A 19,543-nucleotide genomic window follows, 5' to 3' on the forward strand; every position below is an offset into this window, starting at 1 on the left:
ACTTTAGCTTGCACATGATTGGATAAAAAAATCATCAGAGCTTCTCCTCATTTCAGATCTACCGACTGCACTTCCAAGTGCACTTTCAGTGCAATTTTTAAGTGCACTTTGCACTTGTAGGTTTGCACTTGTAGTGCAAAGTAGATTAGCCTTTTGTAAATAACCCCCATTGTGTCACTTTAACCAACTTCTGGTCTCCGAAGTATTATTAACACACTGTTCTAGAATTACTGTAATTCACATATCAGTGTCCTCAGGCACTACATGGTGCTCTGCATGTTATAATGAGAATAGCTCTTAAAGCGGTTCTCCACCTGTGATGCATTTGCCTATATGTCTCAGTTTAATTCTCCCTGCTTGCTATGTGTGATTCAGTCCTCGGCTAACAGGTTATTGAAGTGCTAATGTCCCCTCACTATTTCTAAAGGTTAATTGATCTATTGTGTTGTGTGAAGGAGATCTGTGTTTAAGTGGCTTGTGTTAATTATTCTGATTGCTCCATTGTGGTAATTATCTCTCTATATGCGGGGTCGAGCTGTCTAGTTAATGTATTCAGTACAACTAGTATTTAGCGTCACTGATGTCATTGTCTAAAGAAATGTGTCTTCAAGAATCGGCACCGAGATGTCTGCCTGTCCTCTGTATGAAGAGCCCCCACTGTGTGTGAAAAGGGGGTGGAGATTTCATTGTTCTTTTATTGGTGATTAGCTTGTAAACTGTATATATATCTAGCTGAATGCTGCCATTAAAGCTGTGTTGTTCCAGCAGTAAGCTTGTCTCATGTGTGGCTTTCTGGGCGATTCCAGGAATATCCCTCCTCGTGGAATATTGGGGTGATTTTCGTTATGGGAAGAAGGGAACGTTGACGGGGATATCATTGTAATACCGTCACAACTGGTTGGCAGCAGCGGGATTTTCCCTTCTACTCTCCTTTACACCCGGATTCCAAGCAGACACTGGAAGAACTACTGGAAGTTTGTGGAAGGATTGCTAGCAACAAAACCAAATGGGTCATCATAGCAGAATTAATGGAGCTAGTCCAGGAGGACGGGATTGCAGCAACGCCAGCAGTACAAGAGATGGAGACACCAGTGATTCAGGAAGAGGAATCGCCAGCCAACAAGCTAATGAGAGAGAAGCTAGCATGGTTCGGCCCGAACCCAACGGCGGATGTAGTGCTGAAAGTGATGGACCTGTTAGCGGAGGAGGCTAAACAAATAAGAGACGCAGAGCTACAGAAGGCTAAACAAATGAGAGACGCAGAACTACAGAAGGATAAACAAATAAGAGACGCAGAACTACAGAAGGATAAACAAATAAGAGACGCAGAGCTACAGTTAAAACTGGCAGCAGTCCAACAAGCAGCCGCACATTCTCCAAACAGTGAGTGCAGCACAGCAGACGCAAGGAAGATTCCGTTTAGCGCTTTTAAAGCTTTTGATGAAAAGGACTGTGAGATTGATAACTACCTGGCAGATTTTGAGCGACAATGTAACCTGCACCGAATAGCTAGAAGAGAGTGGGTTGCAATATTGTCAGGCAAACTGTCAGGCAAAGCTTCTGATGCTTTCCGGACCGTGCCAGATCAGGATATCCATAGCTACGCCCGGGTTAAAGAAGTGCTCCTGGCTCGTTATGCAGTAACCCCAGAGTCCCACCGACAGAAGTTCAGGGACTCACGCAAAACCACGGAAGACTCTTACGCGGAATGGGCATGCCAGTTATCCCTGCCGGCCTCTAACTGGGTTAACAGCAGCCAGTCCACCACCGCAGAGGACATTTTGCAACTAATGCTCCTGGAGCAATTTTACAATCACATCCAGACGGATGTCAAAGATTGGGTGAGAGATCGCAGGCCCATGACTCTACCAGAGGCCGCGAAGTTGGCGGATGAATATGCGGATACTCGCAAGACAAACCAGGTCACACCATGGGTACAACCTCCACGACCAATGGTGCCCTCACACCCACCAACCGCTAGATACCAACCTCCTAACAGACCGGTGACATCTAGCCCTCGCTATCCACGCCAGGAGGACAATGAACAACGCTGCTTCCGGTGCAAACAGCTGGGTCACTTCAAGCAGATGAATGACAACACCAGGTCAAATTGGTCTTGTTCTGTTCCCACATGAAGGCGAATGAAGGTATAACTGATAATAGCTGTGTGACTTCTTACCTTCGTATCCAAGCAGTGGGGCAGACAGGACCGGCAGATGTTCAGGTTAGATGGATCCAGACTCAGACATGAAGATGAAATCAGCGTGGGTTTATTCAATCCAGATAAGACAACAAACGGTGATACAATACTGTTCTGTAGTAGTGGTATCAATGCTAACTTGTTAGAATATGTCCTGAGGCTAGCTGCTGTGGCTGCAGAGCTGCTGCTGAGCTGCTGCTAACTACTGCTGACTTCTGCTGACTTCTGCGTGGTCAAAAACTGATGCCTTCTCTCGAGCCCAAAAATGTGGAGTGTCTAGTCACACAGCCATGAGGAGATACTGAAAATGGCTGCGCCCAGTGAAGAGACCTGCCCAGCAAGAGTCCACGCCTCCGAATAGAAAAAACTTTACTAACAAGAACAGGGACGTGTGGCATGCAAATTCTGGCCAGCAGATGGCATCAGTGAAAGAAATGCATGAAAACAAACATGTAGAAATAAAGATTAATAATGTAATGTACAAATAACTATAAAGAGAACAGCACACTCCCCGTCTGAAATTTACGTAAGGAGATTTCACTATGACGAATGTCCATAAAATATAATACAACCTGTAACAAAGAACATGTGAAATGCAATAAACATGACATAGTGGGTTGGCTGACCCATAGCGGGTAAAACTGTGAAGTTCGAGTTCAGTCCTTTTTCATCCTTCGGGAACGTTCTCGATGGGTAATATTAGAATGAGTTCGTTAATCGGCCTTGCAAAAGTTTTAAGCTCACCCTTCCTGAAGATCTTCAGCTCCACCTTTCGGACCTTGCCATCCTTGCTAGGAAGAACCTTTGTAATTAGTCCCATAGGCCAGGTGATCCTTTCGGTTTGTTGCTCCTTCATCAATACGAGGTCTCCTTCTTTCAAGTTTGGTTTTTGATGTTGCCATTTCCTCCTTCCTTGAAGAATATTGAGATACTCCTTACGCCATCTGTTCCAGAAGTAATCTGCCAGGTGTTGTACACGTTTCCAGTGTTTTTGGTAGATATTCCCATGGGTAAATTCTCCACTAGGCGTGAGCATATTGTCCGTTTTTTGGGTAAGTAGAATAGCCGGAGACAGTATGGCTGGTGTTTCAGGATCCATAGATACTGGCACAAGGGGTCTTGAATTGATGATAGCTGAAACTTCAGCGAGAAGAGTGACGAGAGTCTCGTGCGTAAGTCTTGAAGAGTTTACATCTATCAACATAGAATTTAAGATGTTGCGTGAGATCCCGATCATTCTCTCCCAGGAACCCCCCATGTGGGAACTATGAGGAGGATTAAAAATCCAGGTGCAACCTTTCTCCGCCAACTGATCTTGGATAGGCTTAGTGTCGATGTTCAGTTCTCTACAGGCGCCGATGAAGTTACTTCCCTGGTCTGACCTCAACTGTTTCACTGGTCCTCTGATGGCGAAGAACCGTCTTAAGGCATTAATGAGGCTGGATGTATCCATAGATTCTATCACCTCTATATGAACGGCTCGCACACTCATGCAAGTAAATAGCACGGCCCAACGTTTACTGTTTGCGTGACCACCAAGGGTTCTACGTGCAGACACCATCCATGGTCCAAAGACGTCTAGGCCAGTGTAGGTGAAGGGCGGCTCTGTGCATAGTCTATCCGCAGGCAAGTCGGCCATTTGTTGGTGTAGCTGTTTTCCTCTGGCTTTACGACAGTGCACACAGTCATGCAGTTGTTGGGCTACACGTTTCTTCATACCTATAATCCAAAGACCCGCAGACCTTAACTTGCCCTCAGTGATCTGTCTGCCCTGGTGTTCAGTCTTTTTGTGGTAATGTCTGATCAACAACGTGGTGATATGATGTTTGCTGGGAATAATGACAGGATTTTGCTCCGCAACTCCTAGGTGGGCTTGATTCAAACGACCACCGACTCTGAGTGAAATAAAGTCTGTATATCGCTATTAATTGTATTATTAATCGATATTCATATTGATGAGAAAAGTTCCAAGAAAATCCGTTCCGTTCTTGTGTAAAAACTCCAAAATGTATTTAATGATAAAATAGTAAAATATCACATGAATATCATCAATTGTAGAATATAAAAATAGCATCAATAAGTTTCTTAATCTTGAAATGAAAGTTGCAAATATATATCTTTGTGTGTGTGTGGCTATGTCAGCCTTCTTCTAAGTGTCAGTGAGATTGTTCTAGCATGTCAGCTCATTTCCAAGTGTGTGAGCTTGAGTGTGTGTCGCATTCAAGAGAAGAGAGAGCCCAAATATAACCTACCCCCACCCTTCTAAAAATACGTCATGTAACGGTTCATTTTTGACTTGTTCTACAAAAAACGCGCCAAATTCAAATCTTCCTTAGAAGAGAAAGAGAGGGTCAATTACTCTCAAATTCCTGAGGATAGGGCTGTAAGCTGTGAATAAGTAGCTACATTTTAACCTATGTAAGACAAATGTCCTTTAACATCTAAATCAAATATACATATATATATATACATACATATATATATACATATACATAGAAATACTGTAGTCTACAGAAAGAATTATATTCCTAACTAAAATACGTTTACATCTTACAACATGTAACCTTATATCTTCATTTGCCATGATGGGGGAAGGTAGGATGTCTATATGAAGCCAGCTAGGCTAATGACAACCATATGCCAGTTATACCATAGAAGCTTATGAACTATATACTTAAATATATAACAAATGATATAATTCACTTTTCCAAATCCAGACACTATATGGAATACTTTAAATATATCCAAGTCCATTATTCTCAAAGACCCAACTCCATTCATTCATGTGTTAATATTGTTAATAGATGAATATTAGATATTAGATTAAAGAAAATCTTTATAACAATTCCCTCTCAAAATGATTGATTAACAATCTTTCATTTTCCATCTAATCTCATTCATAATCATTTGCTTCACATATGTATTCATTCATATAAATCCTAAGATAATTGACTTGAATATATTCTCAATTCCAATTCCACATAAGGAAAAGTGATTTCAGAAAAACTTTTGCTTCATGTACCATACATTTTTTTTATACCTTATTCATTTCTTCTTCCTTTTGTCATAAAATCAACCCCCTTAATATTCCTAAATCCATGACTGTAGCATAGTTGTACAATACTTTGAAGTATGAATGTCACTTCAGAGATATATATTTCATATTTTCCCTCCAAATTGTGCTCAGCATATTTAACTATAATCCATACAACATTTCTAATAACCTTGTCAAAATGTAAATATAAAATATGTTCCTAACTTCAATTTGTTCATATATGTGAGATGACTTCAAAACTAAATGCATATTACAAGGTAAAGTTAATCCTAACTTGTTTATGTACCTTTAAGAAACATGTACTCTATCTTAATTAACACCAGATGTTCCTACTAACTAGACTTCATTGTAAAAAAGTTTAACCCTTTCAACTCTGAAAGTACACTACATGTGTTTTTAAAAATTGGTGTGTAACAAATATCTCTTCTTGATATGAAAAACATATCTCGTCACATAAAAAGTTCATATATAAAAACTACAATATATCTGATGGATAAAATTATATCATCAGTCGTCAAAAATAAAAAGTCAATTGTTTTTAGAAATTTCCCTCTCATTAAAAGGTATTGATTCTTCTTTCTTTTTCTTCCTCTTGTACTCCTGTACTGTAAAGTTGAAAACTTTATTGAACATAGAAAGACAACAATAATTATGACGAATGAATCTCATATGTCATCTTCTCCCAGAACTATATTCTTAAGTTTCAAAGGGCTTGTTTGCATCTGGAAGATCTTAGAAATATGACATTTCTCTTCTTTTGGTGACTCATAAGTCAGATCCTGTAAAAGAATGCAGCATCAAATTTTTTGAATGAAAAAATACATTTTATATATCCTAATATTTCATCATGACATGAAAAACATATTTTGATTATAACATTTGTAATTGCCTTACTTGACTTTATTTTTCTTAAACTAGGCCTATACTTCTTATACTATTTTCTGTGTATTTTAAATATTACAAGACGCAATTTCTCTTTTTTTTGTCATGACTCAAAACATTGTTTTAACAAACACAGAAATGTTTTCAATCAACCCAGAGGACTGAAATGAAATATATCCATTCACTTCTGCCCTACAAATTTCAGAGTAATGCGTGCTGTACTGTAATTTCTATCTTCCAATTCAGCATTTTCTGTAGAATTTTGGCTGAATGATATTTTTTGAGTAGCACATAGAATAACCTGCTGAATGAATCTTGATATCATCAACAAATACTGGCTTAAAACCTCTCTCAGCAGTTCTAAAAACATCCTTTTGTACACTTTGCTGAACATGTTCTGTTATTAAATCTACCTGTATAGATTTAGATTGTAACGTTTTAACAAATGGGCAATATCTGTCATATAATTCTCCTGAATTAATTCTCTGTAGGAGAAGTTTTAGTGATTGATCAGATGTCGGTAATATGATCTTACTAGATCTCACAATCTTTTCTGTTACTTTAACTGCAAAATAAAGACTTAACAATTGCTTATTATGTGCATCAAATGTCTTTTCCATATTTGTCAAACCTCTGGAGAAATATCCGATTATTTTCTGATTACTGTTTTTTAATTGTGACAAAGTAACTGAAATCGAATTCTCTGATAAATCAGTGTACAATCTCATAGATGGACCAATTTCAATTGTACTCAATGAATGAGCATTCCGCACATCCCATTTCAACATTTTAAAGGCATCTGTCTGGGGTTGACCCCATTTATAAAACACATCATCTTTTTGTCTCAACAAATCAAATAATGGTTTAACTTTATCATCATACTTCTGTAAAAACTCTTTGCAACACTTTATTTCGTTCAAAAATTTATGTAATGCCTTGTAAGATGTTGGAACTGGAAAAGCAGAAACTTTTCTGATTTTTTCCTGTGATAATCTTCTATGTCCATGACTAATTTGCATGTGCATGAATATTACATGACTTCTCATCAATTGAACTAGTTCAGTATTCAGTTTCAGCCCTGCTGTTTCTAATAGCGAAAATAACTCTGACAAAAGAGTAATGTGCTCTTCTGTAGTTTGTGTGGTCAACAAAAACTTGTCCACATGCTGGAAAATACATTCTGGTCTAGAGAATTTAGATAATACTTCCTGCAAACTCTCATGTACTATGCCATCACTAATGTCCAATCCTGGAATTAATCTAGTGAATGCATAGGTTTCTTTATTAAAGCTGAATGCAAGTTTATATTGACAGCTTTTAGTTAATGGTACTGAAAACGTACTGTTGGCTATTTCCAATACAGAAAATATTTTAGCCTTGGCATCCATGTGTGACATTAAATTTAAATCAGGAATAATAGGTGTGTCATTTGTAATGCACTTATTCAATGCTCTTACATCAACTGATAACATATACTCATCATCAGCATTCTTGATAGGCCAAATGCAATTATTTACCACAGATCGTGTTTTCTTTAATATTCCTTGCTGTAAAAATTCTTGTACAATGTCAGAAACTGGACCTATTGCTTCTTGTGGCAACTTATTTTGACTTTGAGGTTTGGGATCTTTTCCTTCAATATCAATTTCAATATCTTTAAACACACCTGTGTCATTTTTGGTCTGACTCCAAAGACTTTTATGTGTTTGAACCAATTTCTTCAATACAAGATTGGCTTTTGTATGAGGCCATTTAAAATCTGAAGATATGTCAGCGACTGCTGTAGAAATGTTCCCAACATTACTGTAAATAGACTGATCTATTAAAATTGGAGCAACATAATTTAATGTTGGAGAAGTTAAAACTTCTTTTTTCCTTGATTTAGTCAATGGAAGTAATCCATTTATCTCATTGTCAGTATTGTTTGTCTTATTGATTGAACCGTCATTAACAGTCAATGTACTGATCTGCTTGACTTCTGAGGCATAAGGCAAGTCAATCGACTTTGAACAAGGATGAACAAATTGCTCAAAATGTTCCTCCTTTCCTAATTCCAATGTTTTTTCTTTGTGTACATATCCACTTTCTTTACTCTGAAAGCAATTAGCATTTCCTGTCTGCTCAATTCTGTCTGTGACGTGAATCTCATCATATCTGGGTGTGGCCATACAAGTGGCAACTCTGATTTCTCCATCTTTTCTTTGTGTGTTTAAACTCTGTCTATCTAGACTTTCTGTACATATTGTATCTTTATTCATTACTTTAGTTTTAAACAAAACTTCAAGTTCCTGGTCATATTTTCCAATTGACCGCTTTACCGGCACAACAGACTTTTTCTTAGAATCATCACTATCATTACTGTAGCTTAACTCTGCTTTAAACATTACATTATTCTGTAATTCCAACAACTGAATATCTTTTATTTGAATTGCACTTTGCAAATCATCTATTTGTTCAGTCAAAATTGAACATTTAGTACATAGACTATTGTCCTTCCCTGTTGCACAATTATCATTCCTTTCAGGAGCTAAAATCATTGCATCAAAAACTTTAACAAGCTTCATCAAATTCCTAATCTGTTTGCTGAATTTCTTAAAAGTAAATTTTGACTTTTGGATCTCAATATTAGATTGTAAGCATTCATTGAACATGTACCTCCATAATTCATCATCTTTAACAAATTTTGACAGATTTTTGAATTCTAAATTACTCTCACTAGATAATTCATTAATAAAATCCATTACTTACCAATTTAGGACGACTTCTTTCGCGCTTTCCCTCTCTTTACGGGAAATTACGTCATCAAGAAACAGGATTTTCTTACGTGTGTAAACTTCTTCACCAAATAATTCTATGTTTCCAGATCCATTCGATGATGCTGAAAGTTCATTCGTTTTTATTTCTCCTTGAAGCTTGTCTGCATGATCAATGCTTGTTTTCCCTCTCGACAAGCGATAGGAGAAATAATTCAAAAACGTTCGATATTCAAGCAAATCGATTCTGGCTAAGGCTCGCCATTGAAATAAAGTCTGTATATCGCTATTAATTGTATTATTAATCGATATTCATATTGATGAGAAAAGTTCCAAGAAAATCCGTTCCGTTCTTGTGTAAAAACTCCAAAATGTATTTAATGATAAAATAGTAAAATATCACATGAATATCATCAATTGTAGAATATAAAAATAGCATCAATAAGTTTCTTAATCTTGAAATGAAAGTTGCAAATATATATCTTTGTGTGTGTGTGGCTATGTCAGCCTTCTTCTAAGTGTCAGTGAGATTGTTCTAGCATGTCAGCTCATTTCCAAGTGTGTGAGCTTGAGTGTGTGTCGCATTCAAGAGAAGAGAGAGCCCAAATATAACCTACCCCCACCCTTCTAAAAATACGTCATGTAACGGTTCATTTTTGACTTGTTCTACAAAAAACGCGCCAAATTCAAATCTTCCTTAGAAGAGAAAGAGAGGGTCAATTACTCTCAAATTCCTGAGGATAGGGCTGTAAGCTGTGAATAAGTAGCTACATTTTAACCTATGTAAGACAAATGTCCTTTAACATCTAAATCAAATATACATATATATATATACATACATATATATATACATATACATAGAAATACTGTAGTCTACAGAAAGAATTATATTCCTAACTAAAATACGTTTACATCTTACAACATGTAACCTTATATCTTCATTTGCCATGATGGGGGAAGGTAGGATGTCTATATGAAGCCAGCTAGGCTAATGACAACCATATGCCAGTTATACCATAGAAGCTTATGAACTATATACTTAAATATATAACAAATGATATAATTCACTTTTCCAAATCCAGACACTATATGGAATACTTTAAATATATCCAAGTCCATTATTCTCAAAGACCCAACTCCATTCATTCATGTGTTAATATTGTTAATAGATGAATATTAGATATTAGATTAAAGAAAATCTTTATAACACTGAGCAGGCCAAAACTGTCCATAATTGGGTTTAAGTTTGCAAGGGGACTTTTTATAGGAATCTGCTGTCTGTTGTTCAAGCACTTCCATTCTACGTTAAATTCCTGCTGCTGGACATGACGTATTATGAGAGACTCGCTATGAGAAATGTCCTCAGCAGAGAATGGTTTATGGCAGACGTGCCAACCATGACAATCTTTATCTTCCTGAGTATTGTGATAACATCTGGCGATGTGTACTAACCTTGCAATGGTTCTGACAAGTCTCATCCAACTGGAGAAATGTTCAAAACGATGACAGTCAAGCCTGGAGGTCTGCTTTGTTTCAGTGACTAATGCGCTAACTTCGGCGCGGATTTCTGGATCATTATCAGGATCCTGGATGCTGTAAACTTCCTGTTCACATTTGTCTTCCTGTCCTAGCAGAAACTCTGGGCCTGTAAGCCAAGTAGATTTAGCAAAGGAACCCACAGACGTAGGCCTGGTGGCGTGATCTGCTGGATTAAGTTCAGATGGTATGACAATGTGTTCTCTCGTCTCAGGCTTGCTGTCCATGGTGCGCTGAAGAGAGTTAGATCTGGTTCGCGCTTGCTCCCGATTGTCCGGGAGCCTTACCCTGGTGGTTCGGAAGGGTAATGGAGAAACCCAGTGATTGGTTTCATCTTTAAAGAACTCACTGTCCATTATCTTAATGAACTCTCTGTCTTCTATTGATAAGGCTACCTTATCATCATCCTTGGTTGTGCGAAAGACTGATCTCCCCAAGTCGTCAGCAAAGAGGGGAGAAATTATGTCAGGTGGTTGTACGAGGTCTGGAGACTTCTCTTTCACTTCATAGTGATGAGGACACGGCTTAATGCAAGTTGTGCGTCCGTCTCCACGCACGTACGTTTTGAAGGAGTCGATTTCTGGTTGATCCAGGCATACGTTTCCTATGACTACCCATCCCAGGTCCAGCCTCTGGGCAAATGGCGCGTAGTCAGGACCATTACACTTGGTTGTGAGTGTCACCGGCGCAAAAGAAAATAAATAAATAAATAAATGTGAACTGTGATCTGCTGCAGTACTGTGTGCCCTTAGTGGGGGTCAATAGTGCTCTAAGAAGAAAAATGTTACTGCGCTGATCTAATTATCCAGAGGTATTTAATCTCTGGGAATATGGACATAAGTGAAATATCAGGGCCACAAGATTGGGTACATTGTGGCCCTGATATTTCACTTATGTCCATATTCCCAGAGATTAAATACCTCTGGATAATTAGATCAGCGCAGTAACATTTTTCTTCTTAGAGGACCATTACACTGTTGGCGCACCTTGTGCACCCTTAGATTGTCTCTGCCAAGCAGGAGTAGAATCTCAGCATTGTTGTCCATAGGTGGGATAACGTTGGCTAGGTGCCTTAGGTGCGGTTGGTGAAACGCAGCTTCTGGGGTAGGAATCTCATCCCTATGGTTGGGTATTTGATCGCATTCAATCAGTGTTGGTAGAGGTATTTCTGTATTCCCACTGATGGGGGAAGCAATGAATCCTTGCGCTCTCCTGCCACTAGTCTCTATGCGACCTGAGCAGGTGTTTAAGATGTAGGGTTCTGATGGTCCCTTTATCCCGAAGGCTTCAAAGAATTTAGGTCCTGCTAGGGACCGGTTGCTTTGGTCATCGATGATGGCATACATTTTTACTGCCTTTTCTGGTAGTCCCTCTGGATAGACCTTGATTAGGCATATTCGGGCACAACATTTCTCACCCTGGCCCTCGCCACATACTTCCAAACATGAGCAGGAAACAGCGGCGGCTGTGTTAGCGTGGTTCTGGGGCTCCCCGCCATGACTTGGAGCGGGACTGGTGGTGACGGCAGCTGGTGAGTCTCTGGGCAGTGGAACTGGGTGCATAGCTGAGGCATGTCTTTCACTATGACACTCCTCACACTTGACGATGGATTTACAGTCCTTAACCATGTGCTCCAACGAAGCGCAGCATCTGAAACATACCCCAAGCTCGCTGAGGAACTTCTTGCGCTCCTGTATGGGTTTGGATCTAAACCCTCTGCATTTGTTCAGTGAGTGTGGTTTTTTATGAATGGGACATTCACGATTGAAGGACTTGTCTCCTGATGAGGTATTGTACTGTTTACCCGTGGGTGCTGCATAAGATGGTAGGTTAGTCTTTCTCACACTCACGCTGCTCTTAAAGTCTCTGTGTTTATGCATGGCACTCTCATACCTTGGTGATGGTGTCGCTGGAGAATCTGCAGAAATGAATAAATGGGGGAAAGGTGATGTCATGCACCCTTTTGTACCTTGAGACTGATGCCGCCCACTTTTCTTGCAGACTGTATGGTAGTTTCACGACAATTGGGTTCACTCCATGGGCTGTATCCAGGTAGCATAGCCCGATCAGACGAGGGTCTCTTTTGGCAAGCTCTAGTTCCATGAGCAGGTCACTCAAATCCTGAAGCTTATGGACGTCCTTAAGATTGATCTTTGGGATGTTCTGCAGTCTCTTAAATAGGGCCTTCTCTATAGCTTCTGCACTGCCAAAGGTACGTTCGAGTCTCTGCCAGGCGGCAGCGAGACCTGCTTCTGCTTGTCCCACATAGACAGTTCTGAGGCTCTTGATGCGATTTGTGGAGCTTGGACCCAGCCATGAGATCATGAGGTTGAGCTCCTTCTCTGCGTCTAGTTTGAGGTTGGCAATGGTGGCCTTGAAAGTTGCCTTCCAAGCTCTGTAGCTCTCTGCACGGTCATCAAATTTTGAGAGACTTGTGTTAATTAGCTCTCTGATCGCCATAATCCTGGCCAACTCAGACATATCTGATTTCTCACTGCTTGTTGCCACGACAACCTGTGGTGCCGCCGGGGCGTGTAGGCTTTGCGGCGTGAAAGGGTGAGATGCATCCAGGTAGAATGATGCTGCTGCAGGGTTGAGCTGTGATCTAGTCTCTGTAGATCGTGAGGACTGCTGCTTGAGCTGTGGAGGTAGGCCAGGAAACGCCTGATGGCCCTTTTTGTAGTTTCGTAATAACTGTCCTTGAGAAGGCACATCTGGGTGAACACCATCAGATTTCTCGGGTGCTGTAAGTGACACTGGCACTGTAGGTGGAGATGACTTGGAGGTTTTGGTGTTGTCGGCTTGGACGGTACTGCATACTGGGGGTGATGCAGATAATTGTTCCAGTACATAGTCGCTGGTGCGGTCAGCTGGATCTTCTACCTCCTGTGGTAGCGAGCAGACTGGATCAAGACCTTGGCTTAATGCTTGCTCAAGTAGTCTTACTTTAGCTAATGCAACTTCCTCTTCCATCTCTGATTCAAGAATCTTTATTCGAGCCTCTGCCCTCTTGGCCTCTGCTTCTGCTTCTGCCCTCTTGGCCTCTGCTTCCACTCTTGCCAGAGCTTCTTTTTCAGTGAAGGAACGCCTGACTTTGGATTGCTGTGCATTTATGCGGGCCTCTAGTAGTCTGTCGCTTAGGGTTGAGCTTCTTGAGCACGATGATCTGTATGACCGAGAGGAATGTTTGGATGAATTTGATCTGTGTGATCTAGTTTCTTGCAAATGGGAGATGCGGAGTTCCGCTTTATCTTTAGCAAGCAGCACCATGGTGTCTCTTTGAATGTCTATAGATTCTGCCTTGCTCAGTTCTGAAAGGGCTTCATCATTATTAACGTTTTTTAGAAAGGTTATATACCTTGTGAACAGTCTCTTGTATCCTTCATGAGCTGTGTTCAGCCGCCTGATGCCAACTTGTAAGCTTGAGGTATCACCAGAGGATTTAAGTCCTGACATGAGGGAGGAAACTCGCTCCCATAGCTCTTCCAGGTTATCGCATAACTCATCTTTTGTGGTTTGATAGTTTTCCCTGACCTTTATTGTCGGTTTGAGGGAGCGTCTTGGTCGCACGACTTGGTCTGCTGGAAGTGTGGGTTCTGCTTCCTGTACTTCTTGGTGATCAGTATCAGGCTGCATTAGCTCTGTTTCATCACTGGGGAACTGTGCAAGGTCCTTTTTGTCCATTTTGATTTAAGGTGCGCTGTCTCTTTAAGAAAATAAACTTTTGAATTGAGGGCTGAAAATTGCAGTGCGGCTGTGCTGGGGCACTCTGGCAAGGATCCTCAGGTGTTTTAAGTGATTTGCGGGGGTTTAGGTTAGAGTGGGACCCCGTGTGCGTTAACAGTTCTGCTATGCGAGCAAAGGTTGATATGGGATATAGAAAACGGCTTGATGAGTTGTGGAGGGCTTTCAGGCAACAGTAAAGATACTGTGGACATGCGGTGCTTGCCCTGAGACTTGTGGAACATGCACTGTAGCCGGGCAGATTCGCTGCAGATAGGCCTGTTACAAGGGAGATTCCTTAGTGTGGTAACTCTGAGGGAATCTGTGACTGGGGTGTGGACATTAAGGCAGTTTTTGACTGTTCTGTTCCCACATGAAGGCGAATGAAGGTATAACTGATAATAGCTGTGTGACTTCTTACCTTCGTATCCAAGCAGTGGGGCAGACAGGACCGGCAGATGTTCAGGTTAGATGGATCCAGACTCAGACATGAAGATGAAATCAGCGTGGGTTTATTCAATCCAGATAAGACAACAAACGGTGATACAATACTGTTCTGTAGTAGTGGTATCAATGCTGACTTGTTAGAATATGTCCTGAGGCTAGCTGCTGTGGCTGCAGAGCTGCTGCTGAGCTGCTGCTAACTACTGCTGACTTCTGCTGACTTCTGCGTGGTCAAAAACTGATGCCTTCTCTCGAGCCCAAAAATGTGGAGTGTCTAGTCACACAGCCATGAGGAGATACTGAAAATGGCTGCGCCCAGTGAAGAGACCTGCCCAGCAAGAGTCCACGCCTCCGAATAGAAAAAACTTTACTAACAAGAACAGGGACGTGTGGCATGCAAATTCTGGCCAGCAGATGGCAGCAGTGAAAGAAATGCATGAAAACAAACATGTAGAAATAAAGATTAATAATGTAATGTACAAATAACTATAAAGAGAACAGCACAGGTCTCAACCTGGGTACCGCCCACCAGCAGCAGCCCAGTGTGTAGACTCGGCTTGGGATCTCCAGGAGCTGGGTCAGGAAGAACCATTGGACACCCTTTACGAAGTCCTCACGGTACAATCTGTTATTACGGACAACAGGGAACACCATTGTCAGCTAGTCATGGGCGACAGCCATGAGCCGGAGGGGCCCTGGAGGGAGCTGGGCAGAAAGAGGCACCGCCGGCTACCCCCCAAGAAGAAGAGGTCCTGGAAGCCGTATAACAAGCTGACCTGGGAGGATAAGAAGCGACTGGGGGAGAGGGAGTTGCAGCGGGCGTCCCAGATGCGGGCCGAGATGTTCGCCAAGGGCCCACCGGTGGCCCCTTACACCACCACCCAGTTCCTGATGATGAAGGACCACGTGGAGAGCCTGCAGGACATGAGCAAGCAGGAGCTGATCCGTGAGTACATAGAGCTGGAGGAGTGCATAAGCCGCATGAAGGAGAACAACCACCTGAGGTCACAGCAGGCTGACCCCCCCAGGCTCCATGAACTGGAGATGGAGCTGGAGAAGCTCACAGGGGAGAACTGGCGGCTGCGGAGGGAGCAGAGGGTGGCTGACCCTATGGGGCACTGATCCCCCCCCCGAACTCTGAGCACCGGTGCTACAGCATTTCAACAAATATAACTTTTTCTTTTTTATGAATCACCTGTGATTGTCACTTCAGAGCCATAACCTGCCCCTCCCATAGCGGGACACCTAGATGGCGGCGCACAGACCCATTCGCTGTCTTCACACTGACTTCTGGTGACTCTGCAGATCGCACAAAGACTTGGGGACTGAACGGCGTGTGATCTGACGACCTAGTGGCATACCTGAGTCTGAAGCAGTTGCCAAGGGAGGTCAGTCACGCCAAACGGAGTTAACCTCGGACTAAGAGCTCTGAACCCGTCAACCCTACTGGACCAGGGAAGGTCCAACCGGGTTTGCCGGAGCAGGGAGAAAAAGGGGGGCCATTGTGATGCATTTGCCTATATGTCTCAGTTTAATTCTCCCTGCTTGCCATGTGTGATTCAGTCCTCGGCTAACAGGTTATTGAAGTGCTAATGTCCCCTCACTATTTCTAAAGGTTAATTGATCTATTGTGTTGTGTGAAGGAGATCTGTGTTTAAGTGGCTTGTGTTAATTATTCTGATTGCTCCATTGTGGTAATTATCTCTCTATATGCGGGGTCGAGCTGTCTAGTTAATGTATTCAGTACAACTAGTATTTAGCGTCACTGATGTCATTGTCTAAAGAAATGTGTCTTCGAGAATCGGCACCGAGATGTCTGCCTGTCCTCTGTATGAAGAGCCCCCACTGTGTGTGAAAAGGGGGTGGAGATTTCATTGTTCTTTGATTGGTGATTAGCTTGTAAACTGTATATATATCTAGCTGAATGCTGCCATTAAAGCTGTGTTGTTCCAGCAGTAAGCTTGTCTCATGTGTGGCTTTCTGGGCGATTCCAGGAATATCCCTCCTCGTGGAATATTGGGGTTATTTTCGTTATGGGAAGAAGGGAACGTTGACGGGGATACCATTGTAATACCGTCACACCACCCTAAAGTGAAGTCCCGCTGATCGGAACCCTCCCCCCCTCCGGTGTCACATTTGACACCTTTCAGGGGGGAGGGGGTGCAGATACCTGTCTAAAGACAGGTATTTGCACCCACTTCCGGCCCGGCATTCATGAATGCCGGGAAAAAGACGGGCATTGCGTCACATCCCTTCGCCCCCCCCCCCCCCCCGTTGTGTGCTGGGAACACTCAGCTCCCAGCACACAGCGGGAGCCAATCGGTTGGCGCGGCGCGACTCGCACATGCGCCGTAGGGAACCGGGCAGTGAAGCCGCAGCGCTTCACTTCCTGGTTCCCTCACCGTGGATGGAGGGGGGAGCAGCAGGGTGACGAGCGATCGCTCGTGCTCTGCTGCGGACGGCGCTGGACTCCAGGACAGGTAAGTGTCCTTATATTAAAAGTCAGCAGCTGCAGTATTTGTAGCTGCTGGCTTTTAATATATTTTTGGGGTGGAACATCCGCTTTAAATTATTGTAGGCACTGGCTTTGCAAATGAACTTGCAAAGATATAAACAAGCCTGTAGCTCCGTTAATAAAACTAACTATACCAAGTAGTATATCATTATTTTGGACTTATGCTTTATCAATCAAAATAAGATATATCTCACTATCCTATTAGATTGTAAGCTCTTCTGAGCAAGGCCCTCTTAATCCTCTTGTATTTTATTGTAGTATAACTGTATTGTCTCGCTTTTATATTTTAAAGTGCTGTGTAAACTGTTGGCGCTATAAAAATCCTGAATAATAATAATAATATTACTAACTTTGGCTATCTCTCACATCATTTATGAGTGTTTGGAAAAATGTGATTTGAACAGTGAAGTTTGTCTCCACCTAGTGTAGAAAAAAGATTATTACAGAAGCTACTTTTGCAAACAACGCAAACTACATATTATCAGACTGAATAGATATAACAGAGAAACAAAATTGCAAGGAAAACAGTTTTGGTGAAAGAAAAATCCACATTACTTGGCAGCAACGGACAACACTTTCTGCAAGTTGCTATTAATGAAACAAATTGGTAACAAGAAAGTAGAAAAGTAAATTATGTAAACCAAATTCACTGCTTTTAGCACTTTAATAAATATATAACTGCTTTGGGTTGTGTTCCTCTCTATGCGCCCGTTAAATGCTTAAATTCCACTTAAAATTTACAGTATCGCTAAATGAAACGTTTTATTTTTGTTTTAAATGGAGCGTGGAAGGATTGGTACCCCTTGTCAGGGATGTATTGCTATAAAGGGGGTTGAATATGATGCAATCCACCAAAACATATCTACATAACTTGCAGCATTTTTTGCTTAAATTGTAAAAAAATAAAGTATACTAAATAGATCACAGCAAACTGCGATAGTGATGGATGGCCACCTAGCTTGCTAAATACTTCTAAATGGTATTAGTAATTCCCAGCAGTGTCATAAATAGAGACTTCAATGCCCCATTGCACAAGACCATGAAGGGACCCCCAGCTGGGGCCTTTCCCTCTGAGCCCGTGACCCTGGTAGTTCTGTCACTGGTGTCAGTTTTTTTCATTATGCGTTATTTTATTTTTTATAATTTTTTTACCATTTATTTATTTTACAATATAATTATTTTTTATTATTTTTACATTTTTTATATGGGTGCTGTTGGAGGGGGGGGGGGGGCTTTGGTGAGACATCAGGGGTCTAAACAGACCTCTGATGTTTCATCTTTGAGACAGAGATCAATACGATACGGATCACTGACTCTATTCGATAGGACATGGAAGGGGCCGGTAAAAAAAACATTTACTGGCCCCGTCCCCGCTCTCCATCCTGACAGATCTCCCTCAGCAGTTGGTGGGAGAGGGGAACCCGGCAGGGCTGTGGGGGATGAGGGGGGCCATAAGAGAGCACAGGGATGCAGAAAACAGATCAGGGGGGCAGAAGAGCACACAGGGGGTCAGCAGAAAGAAGCTGAATTGGAAGAGTGGTGGGGATGGTTGCATATAGTAGGGTGACCAGACATCCCCGGTTTCCAGGGACAGTCCCCTGGATTGAGGACACTGTCCCCGGACCAAGTCTTTCCCCGGTTTTGTCCCCAAATTGGATTTAAACAGGGGCTGGGGCAATTTCAAAGACAGTCAGTCAGTGCCTTTCTGATGATCATGTGCTGGTCGGAGCGGAGGGAATATTTCTTCAGTTTCGGGTGCATGCCCATTTACCTCCACTCGCATGTCTTTCTGCCTTGGCTCAAGTCACGGCCAACCGCCTGCCTGCTTATCTCCTTGCCTTCCCTGGCGGAGTGATCTTACTCCGCTCCCCACCCAGTAGTACCCGGGGCCCGGAGAGTAAGACTTGACAGGCTGTGAGGCGGGCGGCGACGGGCAGAGAGTCGCTGATTGCCGCCATTACTAGTAAAAAAAATCTGGTCACTTTGGCATATAGAGGAACCAATCTCTTAATTTTCCTCCTGCAGCCATTAGTGGCCTGCCGGAGGGAGAGAAGGAGAAGCCAACATTTAGCGACTGCAGGAGGAAAATTACGAGTTTGGTTCCTCTATATGCAGCCACCCCCTCTTCTCCTCCTATACAGGTGTACAGGGGGCCGCATAGGCCCTAGAGCATGGAGCTGGGACATCTGTAGGTACGCCCCTGATTCACAGCAACATAACATTCCTCTGTATGTGTTCTTATTGTAGATTACAGAGAATATTAAAGAAGATTTAAACCCTACTGAATGACATTTCGTTTGCCAAAGAACTGTGTATGATAAGCAATTGTCATTATTTCTTCTGTTCAAGTGTTCATATGCTCCTGCTTTAGCTACATGGCATTTCTTAGGTTGTGACGCCGGATCTACGGCACTGCACCAATTTCAAAAAGTAGT

At 42.0% G+C, this 19,543-nt stretch overlaps 1 long non-coding RNA gene across 1 annotated transcript; it reads right to left on the bottom strand.

Annotated features, from left to right (window-relative positions):
* Window positions 1-4,185: 4,185 nt before the first annotated feature.
* Window positions 4,186-10,099, bottom strand: LOC120920947. Its single transcript, XR_005744810.1, has 2 exons — window positions 8,886-10,099; window positions 4,186-6,034 (listed from the first exon to the last, which is right to left on the bottom strand). It is a non-coding gene; the product is annotated as an uncharacterized LOC120920947 (long non-coding RNA).
* Between the last annotated feature and the right edge of the window lie 9,444 nt (window positions 10,100-19,543).

Source organism: Rana temporaria, chromosome 1, assembly GCF_905171775.1.
Source record: "Rana temporaria chromosome 1, aRanTem1.1, whole genome shotgun sequence".
In the NCBI taxonomy this organism is placed as follows: Eukaryota; Metazoa; Chordata; class Amphibia; order Anura; family Ranidae; genus Rana; species Rana temporaria.